Here is a 23,017-nt window from a genome sequence, read left to right as displayed (position 1 = left end):
CTCTTCTCCAGAGAATCCTCCCTACCCAGGGATTGAATGCACATCTCCTACGGCTCCTGCATTGCAGGCAAATTCTTTAGTGCTGAGCCACCAGGGAAACCCTTTGCTATGATCTGGCATTTAGCAATTAGGTTGCATTGAGGGTATGAGAAAGTTTTACAGATCTTGTGTGTTTACTATAATGACTTTGTTGGAAATGTTTTCTGCTCCACCGTATAATATCATTAGATAATAAACAGTGCAGCACAAACTGGCTAAAGCAAAATTGGAAATTACTGGCTCATGGAATTGAAAAGTCTAAATGTGCTTCAAGGATGGTTAGATCCATGCACAAAAGATGTCAGCAGGATTTACTTTCTCTCATTCCATCTTGACCCCATTCTCAGATAAGCTCTGCTCTTGAGATCTCTCAATAGCTTCAGCGGGAGCTCCAGGACTCACACTTTCTCATGTTCAAGTTTAGAATCTCTTTCCAGAAGTCCACGTGGTCTGACTGAGTCCAGATTAGCTCTGATTAGGTCACATGCTTATCTCTGAACCAATCCCTGTAGCCAGGGGAATCCAGTGCATGCAATGGTCTTGTCACTATTCAACCTCTGGTCAAGGGGGAGGCTGGAGTCAAATCCAGAAGATGCACATAGATCATGGGTGAGTAGAAGATGGCCCCCCGAGAGGAAAATTATGTTTAGTTTTCAGAGTCAGAGTGGATGAGTGCCAGGCAGCAAAACCATCACACTCCACTATGGTCCTCTTTACATATTTGTGGGAGAAACTCTGGCAGGACTTTATTTTATGGACTCTATGATCATTGTGCCTGATTGTGTTCAGCATATGGTAAGGAGGAGACTTGATACTCTATTGGCTGACCATCTCCACTAACTGTCAAAGACCCATGCAGCATGCAGGCTGTAAGCTTTATTTCACATTCCTAATATTTAGGAATATTATTACATTTCTTGCTTCATCTATTCATGCTTTCTATTATATATTTTATAAGCTGCCTTGAAATTCTTTTGGAAAGAGAATGCATGTAAAGAATTTAAAATGTGATTTTGAATATTGAGTATATTCAAACTGTCTAAATGTCCGAGCTAAGGTTCCCAATATCTTCCCAGGACAGGTTAGCACAGTTATGAATATTATTCCTATTTATAACTTTACCAGGAAAAAAAATAGAGTGTATTTTAGTCTCTGCCTAGATCAGTTATTCTCCACTTGTCTCATTGATAATTTTCTATAATTTTTAATCTTTAATTTAACTATTAACTTTTCCTCCATGATTCCATCTTCTTCCATCACCAGATCCTCAAGGTCAGTATGTGTTCATGCCTTTATGCTACTATTATTTGTTTTTCTCTGGAAAGAGATCTCAGAGAGCAAGGGCTGCCACATTCCTGTCTGTACCTCCAGCTCCTAGCATAGCACAGGAGTAAACGCTCAGTAAAAGTTCACTGGGCTTTGCTGGTGGTCCAGTGGTTGAGAATTCGCCTGCCAATGCAGGGGACATGGGTTCGACCCCTGGGCTGGGAAGATCCCACAGCCACCGGGCAACTAAGTCCATGCACCACAACTAGTAAGCCTGCATGCTACAACTACTGAAGCCCGGGCACCTAGAGCCCGTGCTCCCCAACAAGAGAAGCCACTGCAGTGAAAAGGCCACACCCCACAGCAAAGAGGAGCTCCCTTTCCTTGCAACTAGAGAAAGCCAACTCCTATCAGCGGAGGCCCAGCATAAAGTAACTAAAGTTCATGAAAAAAAAAAAAAAAAGGAAGAAAGAAAGGTGGAAAAGAAGGAAGGGAGGGAGGGAGGGAGGAAGGGAGAAAATGATCTTTTAACCTAGAGAATGGTTTCATCACAAGTGACTTTATGGATAAATATTGCCTGTGGTTAGTAGATGTGGTTAGCCATTTATCTGGCAGAAAGAAATCTCCCCCAACCCCACCAAAAGTTCTGATTATTTTCTTAATTTATATAGTAAAGGATTTATAACATAGGGATGAAGACCGCAGGAGACAGTCTTCCCCTTGGCACCCCATGCACACCCAGAGACCAAAGTTACTTTCTCAGTGTGCTTTGTTGCCAATCCCCAAAGGGGTTCTTGAGGATGGCAGAGGGATGGAATCTCTGTATAGTGTTTGTTTGCCTAATAATAGAGGCTTTAAGGGTTTTTGGAAATTGGTTTTCTTTGGGAATCACTTAAGTTTCCCATTTACTGGTAAATATTTTTGGTAAAAACATTATTCTCTTTTATTTCAAGAAGAAGTTAAAAAAAAAAAAAAAGAGCTTGAGAGCATTAACAAAATAATGGGCTCCCCAAACACAATCATTCATTTGAAGGTGTGTCTATGGTAAACACAAGCCTGAAGGCTGCTGTGCCTTCTCTGTGAATCCTTTCTGCCTCAAGCTATGATCTTCAAAGATTTCAGAGAATTTCACTTGCATTCTCTCTTATTCAGTTACTCAGTAACTCTTTGCGACCCCATGGACTGCAGCACGCCAGGTTTCCCTATCCTTCACTATCTCCTGGAGTTTGCTCAAACTCATGTCTATTAAGTCGGTGATGCCATCCAACCATCTCATCCTCTGTTGTCCCCTTCTCCTGCCTTGAATCTTTCCCAGCATCAGGTTCTTTTCCAATGAGTTGGCTCTTCGCATCAAATTGGAACTTCAGCTTCAGCGTCAGTCCTTCCAACGAATAGTCAGGATTGATTTCCTTTAGGAGGGACTGGTTGGATCTCCGTGCACTTGTATATTGTTTCTTATATTTTTATGATGCTGTTTAATCTATCTGAAGATTTAGAGTGTAATGATACTGTACAGATATCATGATTATGGGCCAACTGATACAGGTGAGAAATATTCTATTACTGTGAACTTCTTTCCCACTGTTCTTTCCCACTGTTTAGTCAACATACATTAATAGCAACTATTAATTTGACTATTTTAACACATTATCTTGAAGTTATAAAATGGAGCTTCATTTTATTTTTTTAATTAATTTTTATTGGAGTATAGTTGCTTTATAATGTGTTAGTTTCTGCTGCACAGCAAAATGAATCAGACATACATACACATACATCGCTTCCCTTTTGGACTTCCTTCCCATTCAGTCCGTTAAGTAGAGTTCCCTGTGCTCTACAGTATGTTCTCATTAATGATCTATTTTATATATAGTATCAATAGTATATATGTATCAATAGTATATAAATCTCCCAACTTCTCCCACACCCCTCCCTTTCTCTCATGCTATCCATCAAATCTTCATTTTAAAAAAACTTAAAAAAAACAAGCCAGCTTGGGATACCTGCTTATTTTCCCCAGCCAATAGGTATTAGGAATGCACTTATCTGACAGATTAGCTCCTATTATTCCTGCAAGGAAGGGCTTTAGATAAACACCATTTCAAGTTCTCCCTCGGAAATAGCCTGTTCACCCCTCCTTACCCAATACAAACAACAAAAACAACAAACTCCAGGTCCTCTTTTACGTATTTTTCTTCCAGGAAGTTGAATATTTGAAAAATGTGTCAAATAGCAATATTGCACACGTTGTCTGCATTGCGGCCAACAAGGACCACAATAACTGGTTATTGGAACACGGGACACAGCATCATTTTCATAAGAAAGTTTCTTCAATATAGGGGTTTTAGAGAACTTAGTTTTAGTGCTTCTTTTCAAAGGGGAAAAAAGCACTGAATGTCTCTCAGAATATACGGTCTAGGAAGGAGGGTCTATCTCAGCCTTAGCCCAATTCTTATCAACTATAAGTTTTCAAGAAATATTTATTAGTTAATGTCAAGTGCTCATGTCACACACAAAGGTTTTTTCCCAAGCCTTTTACTTTTCTTAGCTTTCTTAAGTCAAAAAAATTATTTTCTTATTTCAGAAAAAATTTTTTCATTTTACTGCTTTTAAAATTCAGAAGGCCAAGAAGGAGCTAGGACGTCAGGCAGGGCAGGTGTGGAAGAAGGAAGTGCTGAAAGCGTAACAGGAGTTAGAGGGTGTTGTATGGAAGGAATGAGTTTGTGGTTTGAATTTTTCAGGTGGAATGATTTTCAGTCTTTGTGTTAATTAGGAAACAAGCCACTCTTCAGTGTAGACCATGTCTGCCTTTTGTTGTTGTAAAATGTAAATCTCAGATTTCCCTGGTGGCTCAGATGGTAAAGCGTCTGCCTACAATGTGGGAGACCTGGGTTCAATCCCTGGGTCGGGAAGATCTCCTGGAGAAGGAAATGGCAACCAACTCCAGTATTCTTGCCTGGAAAATCCCATGGACGGAGGAGCCTGGTGGGCTGCAGTCCATGGGGTCGCAAAGAGTCGGACACGACTGAGCGACTTCACTTTCACGCTGTGCGTCCATACCCAGCGCAGTGCCTGGCAGATAGCGGGTACTCTCATATCTACTGAGTAATAAATAATGTAGGAGCTCTTGATTTTGAACTCTAAGGACCAGTACAATGATAGGACATTTCCTCAATCCAGTTCATAAAACACTGAATGTGCATCAGATATTGATAAAACACTTTAGGCACTTTCTCTGTGCAGAAATCTCAAGCTTCTGTGTTCTGGTTCAGCCCATTCTCCTAAGTAAGCCTGTAGGTACTCGGAGCCCAGACACAGAAGCACCTCTGCCCAGCTCATCTCAAAGTACAGGTGGTGGAAGTGGCAGAGAGAAGATGACATCTGGTGTCTGGGAGTGGATAGGCCTCTGGGAAATTCCTGGGACATTATCCTCTGTGGCAGAAACTAAGCTACTGTCTTGGAGGAAATCACCCACCTCAAAAAGAGTTAAGACCTTCACCATTGCTGCATTTGCCCATCTCTCCCTTTAAGTCATGTTGGCCAAGCATGTTGCTCCCATTTCCATAAAAATAAAGAAAGAAGGAATGGGGGGAAGGAAGGGAAGAGGGGAGAGAGACGGGGAGGAAGGAAGGGAGGAAGAATGAATCTTTACAGTAAAAGCTTTTCCTAAATCTACTGTGGGCTTCCCTGGTGGTGCTAGTGGTAAAGAATCCACCTGTCAATGCAGGAGATGCAAGAGATGTGAGTTCGATTCCTGGGTTGGGAAGATCTGGTGAAGATGGAAATGGAAACCCACTCTGGTATTCTTGACTGGGAAATCCCACAGACAGAGGAGCCTGGGGGGCTACAGTCCATGCGGTCACAAAGAGTCTTACGCAACTGAGCGTGCACACACTGTTGGCCTCTGAAACACCAAGAGGACTCCTTACCTCTTCCTCTCATCCCTGTCTACTGAAGAAAACTCTGGCAGGAAGGGACGCTTTTCTTTGAAAAAGTTTGCTTCACATCACCCACGTTTCTCAATATTTGTTTCTATTAATAAACAGACATAGGTTTGAAAGGCCTCCTTGTTCCAGGCATTTTTTTCCTCTTACCTTTTTGTTCTCTGCCATTCTATCATCTGTTTTGCTTTTTTTAATCTAAAGAAAACCTCACAATGGCCTGGACAAATGACACTAATCTGTGTTTATAGTATCTCACTTCACTTAATGCTGCTGGGGGTTCTTACAGCTGTCTGACTTTCAGATGTGTGAAGGGATTGGACCCGGTTCTTGTAAAACTGGTTGTCAAATCCTACATTTTGTAGCAGTTCCAAGAATCACTGAGTTTGAACAAATGTTCCCTGCAGTGTAAAATGTTTTATTGTCTATGAAATTTTTATGCTTGATAGATATATCATACTCACTTTTACACTAGAGTTCAAAGACTGTATCTTTTTAAAAATTTGTTTATTTTTGGCCATGCTGCCTCTTCTTTGCTGTGTGTGAGGACTTTCTCTAGCTGCGGTGGGAAGATTTCTCACTGTGGTGGCTTCTCTCGTGGAGCGCAGGCTCTAGGGCACATGGGCTCAGTAGCTGTGGTGCCCCACTGGATGTCCAACCTTCCCCGGCCCAGGAATTGAACCCGTGTCCCTTGCTTTAGCAAGCAGATTCTTAACCACTGGACCACTGGGAAAGTCCATACTACACATTTTTTAGCCGACATAATCTTTCCAACACCCTGAAAGTTTTCTAATTACCCGCCTTTTGTCAGCTGCAGGCCTGAGGCCTGAATACCTTGCCCCAGGTAGCAAGGCAGTCAGTGACCGAGGAAAACCTCCAATGAACCAGTGTATCTGATCCCTTTGATGTCCCTGCAAAGTAATTTATGAATTTACCAACGTCAAATGGCTCTAATGTGCAAAGACATTTTATGTGATTGTGTAAAATTACGTGATTACACATACATTTCCTTCTATATAAAAGATTTATACATATGGCTTAATGTTAAGCCAGGAACATAATTTTTAAAATGCAGGGCCTAAGAAAGATTAGGATAAGGCAAACCAGAGAAGGGCTTACAATCAAATGTTCAAGAATCAATCATGCGTAGAGATAAGATCCTTACCCTTAAGAAGTTTATGATCAATCTGAGAAAACAAATCTCTTCAAGGAAATTAGAGATATCAAGGGAACATTTCATGCAAAGATGGGCTCGATAAAGGACAGAAATGGGATGGACCTAATAGAAGCAGAAGATATTAAGAAGAGATGGCAAGAATACACAGAAGAACTGTACAAAAAAGATCTGCATGACCCAGATAATCACGATGGTGTGATCACTGACCTAGAGCCAGACATCCTGGGATGTGAAGTCAAGTGGGCCTTAGGAAGCATCACTACGAACAAAGCTATTGGAGGTGATGGAATTCCAGTTGAGCTCTTTCAAATCCTGAAAGATGATGCTGTGAAAGTGCTGCACTCAATATGCCAGCAAATTGAGAAAACTCAGCAGTGGCCACAGGACTGGAAAAGGTCAGTTTTCATTCCAATCCCAAAGAAAGGCAATGCCAAAGAATGCTCAAACTACCGCACAATTGCACTCATCTCACATGCTAGTAAAGTAATGCTCAAAATTCTCCAAGCCAGGCTTCAGCAATATGTGAACTGTGAACTTCCTGATGTTCAAGCTGGTTTTAGAAAAGGCAGAGGAATCAGAGATCAAATTGCCAACATCCGCTGGATCATGGAAGAAGCAAGAGAGTTCCAGAAAAACATCTATTTCTGCTTTAATGACTATGCCAAAGCCTTTGACTGTGTGGATCACAATAAACTGTGGAAAATTCTGAAAGAGACGGGAATACCAGACCACCTGATCTGCCTCTTGAGAAATTTGTATGCAGGTCAGGAAGCAACAGTTAAAACTGGACATGGAACAACAGACTGGTTCCAAATGGGAAAAGGAGTACGTCAAGGCTGTATATTGTCACCCTGCTTATTTAACTTCTATGCAGAGTACATCATGAGAAACGCTGGACTGGAAGAAGCACAAGCTGGAATCAAGATTGCCAGGAGAAATATCAATAACCTCAGATATGCAGATGACACCACCCTTATGGCAGAAAGTGAAGAGGAACTAAAGAGCCTCTTGATGAAAGTGAAAGTGGAGAGTGAAAAAGTTGGCTTAAACCTCAACATTCAGAAAACGAAGATCATAGCATCCGGTCCCATCACTTCATGGGAAATAGATGGGGAAACAGTGGAAACAGTGGCTGACTTTATTTTTTTGGGGGCTCCAAAATCACTCAGATGGTGACTGCAGCCATGAAATTAAAAGACACTTATTCCTTGAAAGGAAACTTATAACCAACCTGGATAGCATATTGAAAAGCAGAGACATTACTTTGCCAACAAAGGTCTGTTTAGTCAAGGCTATGGTTTTTCCTGTGGTCATGTATGGTTGTGAGAGTTGGACTGTGAAGAAGGCTGAGTGCCAAAGAATTGATGCTTTTGAACTGTGGTGTTGGAGAAGACTCTTGAGAGTCCCTTGGATGGCAAGGAGATCCAACCAGTCCATCCTAAAGGAGCTGAGCCCTGGGATTTCTTTGGAAGGAATGATGCTAAAGCTGAAACTCCAGTACTTTGGCCACCTCATGCGAAGAGTTGACTCATTGGAAAAGACTCTGATTCTGGGAGGGGTTGGGGGCAAGAGGAGAAGGGGACGACAGAGGATGAGATGGCTGGATGGCATCACTGACTCGATGGACGTGAGTCTGGGTGAACTCCGGGAGTTGGTGATGGACAGGGAGGCCTGGCGTGCTGCGATTCATGGGGTCGCAAAGAGTCGGACATGACTGAGCGACTGAATTGAACTGAAGTGATGCTAGCACAAAGACCTGGTGTCTTTGTGCAAAATACAAGGATCTGCAAAATAAGGAATGAATTCATAAACATTCAAGTGTGCAGAGAGGGGTCAGGAAAATCACAGGAGTTTTCTAAAAAGGGCACAGTGAACATGCACATTGATGAGGAAGGCGAAGAATAGCCAAAGCAAAACTCAAAGTTAGAAAATTTTAAATTTCAGGGACTTCCCTGGTGGTACAGGAATTAAGATTCCAAGTTTCCGCTACAGGGAGCAGGGGTTCAATTCCTCCTTGTAGAGCTGAGATCACAGGGGTAGGCAAAAAAAAAAAAAAAAATCAAATGTCATCCCCTGAAAAAATCTTCACTTGCAAGACAGACTATCTATTTTATTCCAGCTTCTCCCCCAAGGGGAAGGGAAGGAACACTCCCACATCCAACGTGACTCTTCGTATCAGAAGTGGTGTGCTGGGTCACTTGCAAGGGCTTAGGAAAGCTTGGCCTTAGTTAACATTTTAGGAATTTTGAGAGGCCACTGACAATATATCATCAGAAGTTTGCAATGTGCTGAGGTGGGAGTATTTACACCACGGAGACTGACAATCATTACAAATCAGTCCTCCATGCCTACCCCATCCCCACATTGTTAAACACGCACCAGCACACCTGGAAGATCAGCATTTTACAATCAGGGAGCTCTAAGGGTAGTTGTGTGTGAGGAGGAGAAAGGGGAACCAGGGAATGGGGCAGGAGAAATGAGCAAGGAGTCAGAGGTGGACAAAGACAGGGTGGGGGAAACCACATAGGAGGAGAGTGAGTGAGCGAGCTGGGCAAAGATGTGTCCAGAGGCGCGTGGAAGAACCTGCATTATCCCTTTAGGTGACGGTAGAGTTGCTGAGAGCTTTGCATTATGTGAGTGATGAATTAAGTTGTTGTTATTGTTTTTAATCTGGTTATATTCTGCCCCACTCCTAGTATTTTTATGAAGCTAGAAGTATTGTGGCTTTGGTGTATGTTGGAGCTCTGTCTCTCCACTCGTTGGAGCAGATCTAGAAGAATTCTTCAAGGATTTTGGCCCTGCTTGCAGACGCTTCTGCTGTTCACCTCGGCATCAAGGATGCGATTTGGGATTTCAAGGAAGATGGAGATGCTGGAGAGAGTGCCCTCGGGGCTGCCTAGTACCTGTCCTCTCCTGTGACCAGGGAATGTGTGCCCCCTGTGGGTCAACTGATAGAAAGCAATGTTTCCTTGCCTCAAAGAGTTCACTTAAGCAAAGTGCTCTTTTTTTTTTTTTTTTTTAATTCTGATGGTCTCTCTTCATACATTTTTAAAACACTTATTTATTTGGCTGAGCCGGGTCTTGGTTGTGGCACACAGGATCTTTGATACTCATTGCAGCATGTGAACCTTTACTTGTGACCTATGGGATCTAGTTCCATGACCAGGGATCGAACCCCTTCCCCCTGCACTGGGACCACTGGGGCATTGGGGAAGTCCCATGGTAAGGTCTTCTTACTTCTGGTTAAAACAGTAAAGACATCAGCTTGTCCTTCTAAAGAGACTGAGCTAGGCTTGGCCCACTGACCCTGTCCTCACAAGAGGACCAGGCCCACTTTCCCCTTTATTGAGCACAGAAGGACCACCGTGGGCGAGGCGAGAGGGGTTGAGGCTACAGACACTGGAGTTTGTAGACAGTGGACCTGAGAAGGCAGAACTTCCTCCTGAGACGGAGGAGAGAGGCAGCAGATGGATTTAAAAGCTGAGATCTCAGAAACAGGATGGACACTGAGAGAGGGCTCGAGAGAGATCAGGTGGCAGGGAGAAGTGCCCATGGGGCACCCTTCCCTCTGGAGGTCCACGGTTCAAGGATGAAGTCCACCGTTTGTTCTTCCTACACTAAGTGGGCTGTTCTTTGGAGATCTGTCAACTCTTCTGAAGAAAACTCATCATAATTCACTGCGTGTTTGGAAAGAGACCATTGATGTGGCAGGGGGGACTTGGGGGAAGGACAGAGATTATCCTTTCATTCTGCAGGAACACACACACACACACACACACACACATACACACACACACACCCATCAGCAGCTGCAGAGACCACAGGCTGGCTCAGCAGACACACACACACACACGCACACACACACCCATCAGCAGCTGCAGAGACCCCAGGCTGGCTCAGCAGAGAAGGCCCTTTGAGAGACCAGGCAGCGAGGTTGAGTTCCTTCTACCTACCTTACCAATGATTAACTGGTTCCCTTTTTAAGAAGGGGTCTTGCCACAAGACAAGGCCTTTTTAAGAAGAGCTTCCCCAGTGTCTCAGTGGTAAAGAATCTGCCTGCCAACCTTGGGTCGGGAAGATCCCCTGGCAGGGGAAAATGGCAACTGGGTCTATGATTCTTGCCGGGAGAATCCCATGGAGAAAGGAACCTGGCGGGCTACAGTCCAGGGGGGTCATAAAGAGTCTGACGCAACTTGGGAACTGAGCGCTTGCTGCAAACGAAGTTACCATTGTGTTTGTTTTATTTCATTCAAGCCCTAGTACAGGTCAACCTCACTTTGCAAACATCGCTTTGCCCACTTCCTCATTAGTGGATTTAAGAGTTGTGGCAGGAATCCAACAAACAGATGAGAGCTTTCAAATGGTACTGATTTCTCCTACTGCCAACAACCATCTTGGCTTTGCTCATGGAGCCAAAAATATCTTTCATACAAGCCACAAGGAGACTGTTGGCCTGGGTTAGAACCAAAACCAACTTCCAAAGACCATAGTATTTATACTAATAAGAGCTAATAAGTGACTTGGTCAACAACCTTGCTGCTTTCAATCTGAGATGTCTCTTGCACACCACTCTGCGTCTGAGCAAGGAATGAACCGTGTGGCTACACCGGTGGGATTGCTACACCAATGCCTGCCTTTTCAACCCTGGGGTTCTGCTAAATTTCCAGAGAAATAGAATCAGAAGATCTGATATTACATTTCAGTACCTTGAAATTGGTGAGAATTTTCAAAAAGTGTTATAATAGTCAATGGTAATTTATGCAGATAAGTAAACGGATGCTTTTAAAGAACGTTTAAAGGTTGCACTATCTTTTGGTAAACGTGATTAGTGTTTCCTGCAGAGGATTTGTGGGAGAATTAACATATAGGCAAACAGATTGTTTTTCCTTTTCTGTGCATAAGAATGCCTGTGTGTGGCTTTCCATATCTTAACAAAATAAACTTCACTCTATTCCCCTCACTAATTACACTCCAGCAGGTGAGGCCCTGGTTAACTGATTTCCCCTGAGGGTGGGCCTTTTTAAGAACAGAGCTCGCTGGCATATTTTAAAATGTTTCCTTTCCCCATCTCCCTGCTGGAAACGTGAGATTTCAGCAGAAAAATCCCTGCTCGATTTTTCTTCAATATGTGCTGTGGGACGTTGGTCAACTTCTTGGAGGTAAATCTCAAAATATTGTAGGGCTGAGAAATCCCTGATGGTCCAGTTGTTAAGGCTCCACACTCTCACTACCATGGGCACAGTTTCAATTCCTGGTCAGGGAACAAAGATTCCATAAGCTGTGCCATGCAGCCAATATAAATATATTATAAATATATATCTGACTCTTTGTGACTTCATGGACTACAGCATGCCAGCCTTCCCTGTCCTTCACAGTCTCCTGGAGTTTGCTCAAATTCATGTCCATTGAGTTGGTGATGTCATCCAACCATCTCATCCTCTGTCGCCCCTTTCTCCTCTGCCCTCAATTTTCACATATGTGAATATATGAAATACGTAGTTCGTATATATTTATATTATATATATATATATATATATATATATATATATATAGTGAGGCCCTGTTATGACTGGGTTCCCTGATGTTTTTAAAATTCTATTGAAAAGTAACTAACAATGTTTTGTTAATTTCTGCTCTGTAGCAAAATGACTCTATTGTACACATATATACATTCTTTTCCATTATGATTTGTCACAGAATATTGACTATAGTTCCTGTGCTCTACAGTAGGACCTTATTCTTTATCCATCCTATATATACTAGTTTGCATCTGCTTGTCCCGTACTCCAAATCTTTCCATCCCCCACCCTCTGTCTACCTTGGCAAGCTCAGGTCTGTTCTCTTTGTCTGTGAGTCTGTCTCATACGTATGTTCATTCGTGTCATATTTTAGATTTCACATAAGTGATATCATATGGTATTTGTCTTTCCCTTTCTGACTTCACTCAGTATGATAATCTCCAGGTCTATTCATGTTGCTGCAAATGGCATTCTTTCATTTTAATGACCGAGTAACATTCCACGGCATGTATGTACCACATCTTCTTTATCCATGCATCTGTCAATGGACATTTAGATTGTTTCCATGTCTTGGCTATTGTGAATAATGCTATGAACATACCCTGGAGTATTTAACACTCAGGTTTGTCTGTACCAAGCCCCCAGCAATTGTCAGCAACAGTTCCCGTTCTCCTCCCAGAGGACAGATTCCACTCGGTTTCTCCTTAAGGAATATCTATTGAAAATCTGGAGTTGGACCTTATGGGTCCTTAATAATGAGGAGGGGCAGGGGATGCTATGATGCTAGGAGATGAGAGCTGCAGGGTGAGTTCCAAAGAAGCACTTGCCTCAGACCTTGACTTTGACCTTTTAGATCATTTCTCAGGAAGAGCCTGACTCCATAACTCTTCGAGTGCTCTAAAAAGCTCTAACAAAGAATCTCTGCTTTTGTTTGATTACATCTAGAAGCTAATAGCTCATAACATTTTCTCTTGGTTGGCTTTTAAAAATCAGCTTTATTCTGTTTCTCTCTTTGTGTGGGTTTCAAATATGTTCAAGTGTAATATCGTCTCAATTTGAGTTTGACATTATTTTGAGACATCCTTTTTCATTCTCCAGTTTTGTTAGGACTTCCTTTGTCTAGAATTCATTCAGTGGCCTGCTTTCTTTTGAGAGAGCGATGTTTAGCAACTACTCTTGCGCTGCAAAAATGCTGAACAAGTTTTAAACACTTGGGTTTCCCGGCTGGCACAGATCCCTTGTCTTGTTATATAAAGGAACCCCCTTACCTCTTTAAAATTCCGGGGAAATATTTGTGTTGAAGTTTCTCTGTTCTAGGATTATTGGGGAAGGTAAATATGGATGATAGTTGCTATGCAGTTTAAAGATGATGCAAACAGCAGTTTTATTTATAGTGAGCAGGACCGTGTCTGCAGAGAGCAGAGGGTGAGGGGCAGGCCTGCCGCCCTCGTTGTGTGGCTGGTCTGCCCTTTGCAGAATCACAGCTCGCTTCCTGCCAGGGCTGTGGTGGTTGGCACAGAGCTCTGGCACCGAGACCAGCAGCCCCTTTTCCCTTAAATCGAGCCACACCACTTCAGATTCCTGGCACACGTTTTCAAGGTCTCCTCTTGCTGTTTGTCTCAGGGCTACTTTGCCCTAGGAGTCTGCCATCTAAAATAGAGGCTTGACATAAAAAAGAACAAAGTGTTGCCATCTGCAGCGGCGTGGAGGGACTTGGATGGCATTACGCTAAGTGACATAACTCAGATGGAGAAAGACAAATACTGTATGATATCATTTGTATGCGTAATATAAGAAATACAGCAAACTAGTGAATGCAACAAACAAGAAGCAGACTCACAGATAGAGAACAAACTAGTAGTTACCAGCGAGGCGCGGTGGTGGGGCGGGGCAAGAGAGGGGTAGAGGATTGAGAGGCACAAACTCTATAAGGATACATTATAAGCTAAAAGGATACACTATACAACACAGGGGATATAGCCAATATTTTATAATAACTATAAATGGAGTATAGCCTCTAAGAATTGTGAATCACTACTTTGTATACCTGTAACTCATATCATCCACTGGATCATGGAAAACGCAAGAGAGTTCCAGAAAAACATCTATTTCTGCTTTATTGACTATGCCAAAGCCTTTGACTGTGTGGATCACAATCAACTGTGGAAGATTCTTCAAGAGCTGGGAATACCAGACCACCTGATCTGCCTCTTGAGAAATCTGTATGCAGGTCAGGAAGCAACAGTTAGAACTGGACATGGAACAACAGACTGGTTCCAAATGGGAAAAGGAGTATGTCAAGACTGTATATTGTCACCCTGCTTATTTAACTTATATGCAGAGTATATCATGAGAAATGCTGGACTGGAAGAAGCACAAGCTGGAATTAAGATTGCCAGGAGAAATATCAATAACCTCAGATATGCAGATGACACCACCCTTATGGCAGAAAGCGAAGAGGAACTAAAAAGCCTCTTGATGAAAGTGAAAGTGGAGAGTGAAAAAGTTGGCTTAAAGCTCAACATTCAGAAAACGAAGATCATGGCATCCGGTCCCATCACTTCATGGGAAATAGATGGGGAAACAGTGGAAACAGTGTCGGCCTTTATTTTTTGGGCTCCAAGATCACTGCAGATGGTGACTGCAGCCATGAAATTAAAAGACGCTTACTCCTTGGAAGGAAAGTTATGACCAACCTAGATAGCATATTCAAAAGCAGAGACATTACTTTGCCAACAAAGGTTCGTGTAGTCAAGGCTATGGTTTTTCCTGTGGTCATGTATGGTTGTGAGAGTTGGACTGTGAAGAAGGCTGAGTGCCAAAGAATTGATGCTTTTGAACTGTGGTGTTGGAGAAGATTCTTGAGAGTCCCTTGGACTGCAAGGAGATCCAATCAGTCCATTCTGAAGGAGATCAGCCCTGGGATTTCTTTGAAAGGAATGATGCTAAAGCTGAAACTCCAGTACTTTGGCCAACTCATGCGAAGAGTTGACTCATTGGAAAAGACTCTGATGCTGGGAGGGATTGGGGGCAAGAGGAGAAGGGGACGACAGAGGATGAGATGGCTGGATGGCATTACTGACTCGATGGACGTGAGTCTGGGTGAACTCCGGGAGTTGGTGATGGACAGGGAGGCCTGGCGTGCTGTGATTCATGGGGTCACAAAGAGTCGGACACGACTGAGTGACTGAACTGGACTGAACTGAACTGAACTCATATCATATTGTACACCAACTACATGTACTTCAATAAAAATAAGCAAATAAAAAAGAGGCTTGACCCTGCCCCAGTGGTAAAAAGCAATATTCTACCTAAACAGCAATTAAATGTTGCCATCAAATGAGTTAGTAATTATTAATATGCTCAGTAATAATTCATATGATAAACTGGTTAATTATACAATTCATTGTCAATGCTTGGTATCGACCCATTTAATCCTCACAGCCACCCTATGAGATGGGAACCATTGCTAACCCTGTTTTATCAGATGAGGAGACTAGAGCAAGGAGAGATGGAGAAATTTGTAGGAAGTCCCACAGTCAGGGGACTTCCTTTACGGTCCAGGAGCCTCCTCGCTCCCAATGCATGGGGCATAGTTTTGATTCCTGGTCAGAGAACTAAGATCTCATATGTCCCATGGCATGGCCAAACAAGACAAAAACAAAAAACAAAAACAACCCACAGTCAAGAAGCAGGGGGCGCAGCTGGGATCAATTGGAGTGTCTGTTTTCCAACTCAGGTGGTCTGCCTTCAGAGCCTGCCCTGGAGTGTGTGTCCCAAGGTTTATTCCATCCAACATACTACAGATGAGAAGAACAAAAGCAGGTGTTATTATGGACTGAACGTGTCCTCGCAAATCCACACGTTGAAGCCCCAGCCCTCAGTGTGATGGAGCTTGGAGAGGGGCCTTTGGGAGGGAATTAGGTTTAGGTGAGGTTGGCTTCCTCTCCCGCTGCTAAGGGAGGACACAGCAGGAACTCAAACTGCCAGCACCTTTAATCTGAACTTTCCAACCTCTTGAATTGTGGGAAATAAATGTCTGTTGTTTAAACCATTTTTTTTTTTTTATAGCAGGTTCAGCGGACTTAATACAGAGGGGTGTGTGTGCTTAGTCACTCAGTCGTGTCCGACTCTTTGCATCCCCATGGACTGTAGCCTGCCAGACTCCTCCAGCTCCTGCCATGAGCTTCTCCAGGTAAGAATACTGAAGTGGATAGCCATTCCCTTTTCTAGAAGATCTTCCTGACCCAGAGATCGAACTTCAATTCACCTGCTTTGCAGGTGGATTCTTTACTGTCTGAGCCACCAGGGAAGCCCTTAATACAGGGAGGGCGCTCTTCAATCAGAGCGATTTGGGAAAGGCTCAGTTTGCTCCCTCCCTATTTTAAAGGACTCACAATGTCTATTAGGAGATCAAAGGCTGAAAAATTCTGCAGTTTAAGGGAAGGTATTTAAATTTGTTTAACTAATGACTTCTCAAGATTTTTGACTATGGAACACCCCCAACACCCATGAATCTTTCACGGAACACACTTGAAAGGGGCCGCAGGTGAGACTGTGTGTCTGTTTCCAGGTGGGAGTCAGAAGCTTGTGTAGCGGGAGGCTTGGCAGGTGAGCCCAAGAGGAGCAAAGCAACGCGGGCAGAGCAGAGGGCTGTTTCCAGGAGTATGTTGAGACGTGCTGCAGGAAGAAGAACCTGGACGCTCCAGAACTTGGGAAAGATGTACCATAAAGAAGAGAGTCTTGGAGTAAATCTGGTGAAAACTAACTGTCAAGGGGGAAGTATAGGGCCTGCCCTGCATAAAGGACTCGATTTTCAAAACAGAAAGGATATTCCAGTGTCGTGTTAATTTGAATATAGGAGGAGAGGATAACAAATTTCCTAGAATTACTGTGACCGTCTGCTGCAAAGTGTCATATTAATACATACTGCCCCTTAGAAATATAATCCAGGCTGATTTCCTAAAGCTGTCTTCACTTCTCTCTAGGAAATTACAAGATGTGAGATCAAATGGAAGACCCAGCTGAGCGTGAGAACAAGATCTTACTGGGACATAGCAGGACCTGATAAATCTCTGCTGAATATATTTCAAGGACAGCCAAGGGGAGGGTTAATTGCACAATTTGGGTTTTGTGCAAATACAATATGTGCACTAAATATTTTATTAAATATTGGCATATATTCCATAAATAGAAAACACTTGCATGAAAATGAAGCGTTTATTATTGAGTAGTTAGATATTTTAAATAGTTCATGCATATTGCAGAGTAGGGATGGAGGGAAGGAGGGAGATCTTTGGGAGAAAGATGGCACATTTCAGTCTGCTGTTAGCTGAGGGGGCTTGACGAGATGGCCTTAGAGACTGCATCCAAATCTCACATCCTGACTCCTTGTTCTTCTCAATAGGATGGAACAAGTTTGGAAAAGAGATTGTTTTATTCAGAGGTAGGAACACTTAATACAGTTCAGACAGTACATTTGTAATGGGTATTTAACAGAGATCAACTGTGCAAATAGATTCAATGATTTTTTTCTTAAGCAGAAGAATATGAAGATATAAGGGCCTCCATTATTTAACACTTAGAATGTTGACACAGTAAAGGTAAGCCTCAATATAGAGAAATGGGCTCCCGATGTTCTCTCTTTTGGTTTTTTAAAAATTGAAGTTTAACAGCAATAATTTTTTTTCTTGGAATTGGAAAATTTTTAGGTTTATCTCGTTATACAGAGCAATCAGGCTGTTTTCAATTTTTGTAATCTTATATTCACCTGTAATTACAAATTGCATATAACTTTTCTCTTGTGTAAATGCTTAGACCAAGTTAGTAAATGTCATGATTTTAGTGCCATCTACTGGTGAAAAGGACAGATTAGTGATTATATGTTTAAGAACGGGGGTGAATCTACTAATGAGACACTCAGAGATTCAAACATGGAAAGGTATTTGATATTAAAGAATTATTGCTAATTATTTTTAGGTGTGATGTTGATGTCGTGGTTATGTTAAAGCATCCTTATCTTTTAGAGATTTGGGGCCAAGTCTGGCCCACTATCATTATGGGCTGTGAGCTAAGAACAGTTTTTACATTTTTAAGAGGTTGAAAGCATCCAAAGAAGAATATTTAGTGTCATAGGAAAATTATATGAAATTCAAATTTCAGTGTCTGGAAGTAAGGTTCCATTGGAGCACAGCCCTACTCATTCATTCACATTTGTGCAAGGCCAAGTTTGTGTTCCAGCAACAGAGCTGAGGAGTTGCAGAGATCAGGGGGCCCATAAAGCCTGGAAATGTATGGAAACACTCTGCCCATCCTGTCCTAGGGCTCTGCTGTTCTAAACGTGGCCTGGGAGGCTGTTAGGAAGACAGAGTCTTGGTCTCTGCTCCAGAGCTACTGACTCAATCTCCAGATCCTGGGTGGGTCCTGCTCACATTACAGTTTGAGAAGCGCTGGTGTACCTGAGAGTGTGTTAGCTTGATTTATAACTTATGAATATTTAAGCAAATAGTATGGACTTCACTTATACTCTTGACCTGGGGTCACAGATATGACTGGCAGGTCTGTTAAATGCTTCTCAAAGTGTGCTCAGAGGACCCCTTGTATCAGAATTGCATTTTTTTTTGGTAAAAATGCAAATTCCCAGGCCCCACTTGAGTGGCCCCCTGGATCAGATCTTTGGGGCTGGAGCCTAGGACTCTGCATTCTGACCCCTCCCCTGGTGACTCTGATCCACAGCAGAGCTACAGAAGCATTTGTAATGGGGCGGAGGGTGGTGTGGAGAGGAGCTGCCCGGAGGGGCAGGAAGCATCAGGAAGAAGAGAGGGAGGTTCCAGGTCAGAGGAAGGTGCTGACCATGAGCTCACTCCCTTCCTGCTTCTCTCCTAATTCACCTCACAACCTGGCCTGACCCCACCCCCGGGAGCTGGCTGCAGGGAGAAGCTGCCAGAACAGGGCAAGGGTGTCCTCTTGCCGACCGTGGGGCTCTCAGGGGCTGCCCTGCAGAAGGAAGGACCTGAGTCAGGGAGCACTAGGAGCAAAGGGGCTGCGGGTGACTGGAGGGACCACATGGACCCACCCGGGGGTCAGGCTGAAGCCGCTGAGCAGGTCTTTGGGCAGGGAGACCTCCTGGTCCCGTGGGACACGGATGGAGCGGGGAAAGACTGTGCGGTTCCACGGGGGCTCAGAGTCATCTGTCAGTTAGGAGTCGCATGACCTTAAGCAATTTCCATAAGCTCTGTAGGCTTGTTTTCTTGTCTGTTGAGATGGGAATCCTAACACCCTCTAAGCTTTTGTTACATTTAAAGGTGATAGTTAAGTAAAAACACAACCCTGCAATACAGAGCAGAATAAGGGGCAGCTGCTGCTTATTGTGAAGCTTGTCACCTTATACTTCTGCACTTCCTGATGCTTGATATCATAGGCACTTGTCACTGGCTGATAAGACCAATTTCCTCAAACCCCAGGCACAGGAAGGCTCCAGTGACAGGCATGTACCAGACCTGCGGTTGGCCAGTGACCTAGAGCTCCCTGAACTTCTCTGTGCAGGAGCAACTCCTGAAGTGACTGCGGAGCTGCTCATCCTGTACAGTTACCCGGATTTTGCTCCCAGCAAGCCACACCTTGGGACTCAGGCTCAGGTTTGTGATGAGCTAAGGCGGGGCTTAGTTCACATGTTTATTCTTGGTTTTCTGTTGCCTTCCTTCTACAAGTATATTAGAGAACCATTGGAGACAGAAAACTATAAAGTGTTGCTTTTTAGAAATGACTATGAAAGCTTTTATCACTGCTATACCCTTAAGAGCCTAAGCTCTACGCTTTTTGAAATTTTAGGGAGAGTGAGCCTATGATTTCAAGATACCTTAAAAAGCAAAATTTGAACCACGTCTTCCAAATGCCATTCTTCATAAATCTATTTAGAATCAAGCTTAAAAATCACCACCAGCAAATCATTTTCATAGCCTATGTGGCAACTGAACATTCTTCTATTTAATTTTTCAGCACTGCTTTATTATAAGACATAGGTTGCAAAAAATAATAAGCTATTTGTATTGTAAGCTGAAAAGAATGAGAATCATAGAGTAGATGTGCAGCAATCTCTTCTGCTGCTGCTGCTAAGTCGCTTCAGTCGTGTCCGACTCTGTGCAACCCCATAGACGGCAGCCTTCTGAGGATGGCAAGAAAAATAGACATTTCAACTGTGCCTTTAGATTCGCAATCAGGTTGATTGAAATACATAACCCCAGGTCATTCACCTTAAAACCTAAATAAACAAACAAACAATCGGCCAACCAGAGGTGTAGAATTGGTATAGAATTTAAAGGCTCAAGAGACAGTTTTCTATGACAGTTAACCTGGGGTATCCTCGACTGCACATTAATGAAGTCTCCTTTATGCACAGTTGGGAAAGGCCCCTGGAGGAGGAAATGGCAACCCACTGCAGTATTTTTGCCTGGAGAATCCCATGGACAGAGGAGCCTGGCGGGCTACAGTCCACGGGGTCGCAAAAAGACACGACTGAGCGACTAATACTAATACTAAGGCGGGGCTTGTATGAAACCTCCAGGGACAACGGTGCCATACTGAAAACCACCACCAGGTGGCAGCAGAATCCAGGCGTCCAGGTGAGGAGGACGGAAAGCCATGGAAGGCCTCACAGCTGTCAAGAGGGGTGGGTGTCTGTAAGTTTGCCTCACCCTCATCATTCACCCCACCCTCCACACACAGAAACGCACGCTCCTGCTCCTGCAGAATCACCTGACCTGTTTACAGTTTCCTCGTCCAGGTACGGTCCTTTATATTTTAAATATGGCAAAGGTCAGCGGTTTGCAAACTTGGCTGCAAATTTGAATCACAAGGGGAGCTCTGTAAAATCCCAGGGCTGGAGCCTCATCTCAGTTAAATCAGAATCTCGGGGGAGGGGAGGCAGGAGTCAACATTTTTTATTAACAAAACCCCACAGGTGATTCCACCCTGCAGCCAAGTGAGGACCACAGTTGGAAGCAATAGATCTCATTTCTTCCCAAATGGCAGCTGCTTTCATCGCTAGAGGCCTCCTCCAAGAAGCCTTCCTAACTTGTCACGTTTCTTCTCCCCCATCTGTCCATTCATTTGTCTGTAGTTGGGGCCAGTGCTTTCCATGTTTGAATGTACCTGTGGGTCACCTGAGCTTCCCAAGTGGCCCAGGGGTAAAGAGTCTGCCTGCCAATGCAGGTGATGCAAGGTTTGATCCCTGGGACGGGACGATCCCCTGGAGGAGGAAATGACAACCCACACCAGTATTCTTGCCTGGAGAATCCCATGGACAGAGGAGCCTGGGGGTCTGCAGTCCATAGGGTCACACAGAGTCAGACACGACTGAAGCGACTCAGCATGCATGCACATTATGGGTTAAATTGTGTCTCCCACCCCTCAAATTCATAGAATTCCTCATCCTCAGTCCTTCAGAATGGGACTGGGAGTTGTTGCAGGTGTAATTAAGATGAGGTCACTAGGGCAGCCCTAATCCAGCTTGTCTGACTTCTGTCCTTATGAAAAAGGGTGCATTTGGACATGGGGGAACACCAGGTGAAGTGAAGGGCAGAGATGGATGGTGGTGCCTTGTCTCCAAGCCAAGAAACACCAGAGATTGTCACCAAATTAGCAGAAACCCCACTCCAGTACTTTTGCCTGGAAAATCCCATGGATGGAGGAGCCTGGTAGGCTGCAGTCCATGGGGTCGCTAAGAGTCGGACACGACTGAGCGAATTCACTTTCACTTTTCACTTTCATGCACTGGAGAAGGAAATGGCAACCCACTCCGGTGTTCTTGCCTGGAGAATCCCAGGGACGGGGAACCCTGGTGGGCTGCCGTCTATGGGATCGCACAGAGTCGGACACGACTGAAGCGACCTAGCAGTAGCAGCAGGAGAGACGCAGGTCATCACGGCCCTCAGAGGGAGCAGCTCCCCGCCCCACCCTTGATTTCAGACTTTTGGCCTTCCAAACGGTGAGAGATTGAATTTTTGCTACTTAAGCCACCCAGTCCGTGGAGCTTGTCATGGCAGCTCCAGGAAACCCTGCAGTTCCCAAAAGAGAGGGCTGGTCCTCACTGAGGCCCAGATGCTCTTCTTTCTCACCCCTCGCTTCTCCCATCAGGGGGCTTCCACAGCCACTGGGATGCCCCCTGGCCCCATATGTAGAGGGTGCGGGAGGCAGGGAGCAAGGGGGCCCTTAAACCCTGGCCCTGAGCTGCTGCTGCCCCGTCTAAGCTGTGGGACACAGCCAGTGACTCACACACTCCTGCTCACACCACGAGATGCTGGTGTGTGTGTGTGTGTGTGTGTGTCTCCTTAACCCCTTAGCAGATCTAGTTCACCCCAGGCAAGCCCAAAGCCAGGGGACCTGTGAGGTTTAACACTCCTCACCAAGACCCTGACCTGTGCTAACGTGTCCCTGGGATCCACCAGCCTCATCCTTTTATCTCCTGCTGGAGCTCAGGATCATGGTTTCACCTGTTCCACTCATCAGCCTCCAGACAGGCCTGGCCCCAACCCCGCCCCAGCCCCGCCCCCACCTTTATCGCTCCCATCACCAGAACCATCCTCCCAAAAGGCAGATCCCATCAGTTCACCCTCCTCAGGACCCTTTATCAGTCTCTCTGATGCCTCCTCCATCCCTGATCACTTTCTATGAACTCTCTCTCCCTTCCCCCACCAGTTCCACTGAGACACAGACCACTGTTCGTGAGCCTCCTGCCCTTTCCGTGCATGTGGCTCCTTCTTCCTAGTCTCGCAACCACTCCACTCCCTGCATGCGGGAAGCCCAGGCTGACCTGCTCTCAGCTCCCCAGGACTGCTGGGGGGGGGGCATTCCTCTTCAGTGAGCTCATCACAGCCTCTTCTAACCCCCCAGTAGAGCCTTGTTTTACTGCCTCATGTTACACTACTTCCTTTGTATTTCTGTTTCCTCCCCTAGTGGGCGAGCCCCTGGAGGGCAGGGATTTGTGTCCTCCAAAGCTGAACAGCTGGCTCCGAGCAGGGCTTGGGCAGTTTTTGTGGAAGAAGCACATCAGTGATTCTCACAGTGTGGTCCCTGGACCG

General features: G+C 44.4%; 1 protein-coding gene and 1 long non-coding RNA gene across 2 annotated transcripts in view; one reads left to right on the top strand and one right to left on the bottom strand.

The window, feature by feature from the left end:
- CLDN10 (claudin 10) overlaps positions 1–23,017 on the bottom strand; it is a 104,805-nt gene that overhangs the window by 55,408 nt on the left and 26,380 nt on the right. The window lies entirely within an intron of this gene.
- Positions 15,971–18,408, top strand: LOC104973643 (uncharacterized). The gene is made up of 3 exons (XR_810329.4): positions 15,971–16,134; positions 16,513–16,696; positions 16,928–18,408. It is a non-coding gene; the product is annotated as an uncharacterized lncRNA (long non-coding RNA).

The sequence above is a fragment of the Bos taurus genome, chromosome 12, assembly GCF_002263795.3.
Source record: "Bos taurus isolate L1 Dominette 01449 registration number 42190680 breed Hereford chromosome 12, ARS-UCD2.0, whole genome shotgun sequence".
In the NCBI taxonomy this organism is placed as follows: Eukaryota; Metazoa; Chordata; class Mammalia; order Artiodactyla; family Bovidae; genus Bos; species Bos taurus.
This window is presented reverse-complemented; position numbering and strand designations above follow the sequence as displayed.